Source organism: Atta cephalotes, assembly GCF_000143395.1.
Source record: "Atta cephalotes unplaced genomic scaffold scaffold00010, whole genome shotgun sequence".
NCBI classification, from domain to species: Eukaryota; Metazoa; Arthropoda; class Insecta; order Hymenoptera; family Formicidae; genus Atta; species Atta cephalotes.
The window spans coordinates 3,859,908-3,862,579 of record NW_012130074.1 but is presented as its reverse complement, the minus strand read 5'-3'; the positions used below and the strand labels follow the sequence as shown (position 1 = coordinate 3,862,579).

The window sequence follows — 2,672 nt, the reverse complement described above, 5'->3', positions numbered from 1 at the left end:
AGAGAGAGAGAGAGAGAGTTCCTAGAAAACAAACGAAATAATAATTGAATCAATAATAAGATTGAAATAATTAAATAATTCAAAAACCTATCCTAAAGACTTCCAAAGAAAGACGTTCCAGACGATATAGTTAATATACGCCAATATTAATGTATGTCAATGTACGCAAATATTACACACGCGCCCCGTGCAAGCAAACACACGCGCACATGACATAATTATTTATATAAATGTAGGCTAATATTTAGCGAATGTGCGAAAAATTGGAGCACATTAATTGATATCAGCTGTGTTATCGAGAGCTGCTAATGCATATTAGAACTTTCTAGAACAAGTCTTATATTTGATAACTTGCGAATACTTTGCGGAAGGAAAATATGAGATTTTTTAGAAAAGTTATTTAAATGTGATAAAGACCTATATATTTTATATGTGAAAGATATATTATATATATTATTTAAAATCTGTTTAACTATCACACATGATGAATAGATTATATTTTAATACAATTACACTTTAAAATATTGTTACACTTTAAAATATTGTAATATATGTTTACTTTCTAACTTTAAGAATAATCTTCCATGCATATAGTTCTCTTAAACATGAAAAAATTGTATTATAATTTATGATAGTTTCAAAAATTAATATAGTAAAATATCAAGATATAAATTGTAAATAAAATAAACATTTTTGTTTAGTAAATGTAAACAATACTAAGAATCTTTAGTTTAGACCGCATATGTGAGAAACACAATCAATACTAGAAAAATGTCTATTATGGTCGAAGCTGGATTGTTTTATATAATAATTCAATCTTAAATATTACTAATATACACTATATATGTACTTGTATATATATTGTAATCTTTTTAGATTTAATTCACGATTACTAGAGTTTTAATTGTATTTATAGTCCGGAAAAACAATTTGGCGCGCAATTCTAAAAAGACTACAATATGGTATATATACAAGTATATATATATATATAGTGTATATTAATAATTCAAGATTGAATTAAAACAGTGAAGATCCAGCTTCGACCATAATAGGCATTTTTCTAGTATTAATTAGTAAATGTAATTGCAATTAAATAATAAATATAACTATTTTTTAACATTCGCTTACTATTTATATGATAATAATAAATTACAAATATATTAAGAAAAAGCTGAAGCTTTTTAGGCAGTGTGTGTGAGATTACATTAACAGTACAATTGATTCTATTTGTATAGTTAAACAACAATTGTAAAAATTAGTTCGATCCATTTTTTTGTGCATTTATTTCAAAACAAAATGAATGAACAGATCAATTAAAGTATTGTCCATCGCTGCCTACTACTTTTTCCCATCTCTCAGGCAAATTTCGAATTCCATCTTGAAAAAATGACTCGTCTTTCGATCCAATTTTGGAGCCAATTTTCGATTTCTGCGAAAGAAGTGAACCGGTGACTTGCTGCATCCTTCGGAACAACCAATAATCAGAAGGCGCAATGTCCGCAGAATACGGCGGGTGCGGTAAAACATCCTATTTAAGCGTTTCCAAATATTTTTTTACGATTTTAGCGACATGAGGCCGAGCGTTGTCATAAAAAAGAATTTTATCATGTCTTTGCGTTTTTCTCGCAATGCATGGCTCAAACGAATCAATTGTAGCCAATAACGATCGCCCGTAATCATCAGGTTTTAGCAGCTCATAGTAAACAAGACTCTTTTGATCCCACCAAATACAGAGCATGATCTTCGAATGTTCGGCCGTGGTGTTGATGTTAAGGTCGATGGCAACGATTGATCTGGCTTAGCATAGTATTTTTTCTTCTTGAGGTTGTCATAGAATATCCACTTCTCATCTCCAGTCACAATCCGATGCAAAAACTCTTTTCTCTGTCTTTGAATCAGCTGTTCACAAGTGAAAAATCGCCTTTCAACGTCTCTCGGTTTCAGTTCATAAGACATCCAATTTCCTTGTTTTTGAATCATTCCCATGGCTCTCAATCGTACAGAAACGGCTTGTTGACTTACCCAATGATTCTGCAAACTCCTCTTGCGTTTGACTCTGATCTTCTTCGAGTAATGCCTCTAATTCTTTGTCTTCGAATTTTTTTTGGCTCCAGAGCGAGGCTTGTCTTTAACACTGAAATTTTCATCCTTGAAAATTTCAGTGTTAAAGACAAGCCTCGCTTGTCGAAACCATTCTCTACATGATTTATCAGTTGGAGCAGTGTCACCATAAACTTCGACAAGCATTCGATGCTTCAGCCGCACTTTTTCTTCCAATTAAAGCAGAAAATCAAAACTTTCCGCAAATGCTGCTTGGTTAACACAAAATTCGACATTTCAAACACAGTAAAAATCAAAGTTTTTGTATGAAACTCAAAGCGATATAAACTGAATATTATTAGCAGATGTTTAACCTCTCTGAAACCGCCAAAATCAGCTGTCAATATGAATTATTCACAACAGCTGGAGCTATCTTTAGGGAAACAGACCGACCTAATTAGTTATTTCAAAAAATGATTGTAAATTCTAATTAAATTATATTAATTGCAATCTTTCTTTTAGTATTTATTCTATATATATATGTGTGTGTGTGTGTGTGTGTGTGTGTGTGTGTGTGTGTGTGTGTGTGTGTGTGTGTGTGTGTGTGTGTGTGTGTGTGTGTGTGTGTGTGT

At 31.6% G+C, this 2,672-nt stretch overlaps 1 protein-coding gene across 1 annotated transcript in view; it reads right to left on the bottom strand.

The window, feature by feature from the left end:
* The window catches only part of LOC105627752 (glucosylceramidase-like), a 14,928-nt gene that overhangs the window by 10,205 nt on the left and 2,051 nt on the right, over positions 1 to 2,672 (bottom strand). The gene's annotated exons all lie outside the window — the stretch shown is intronic.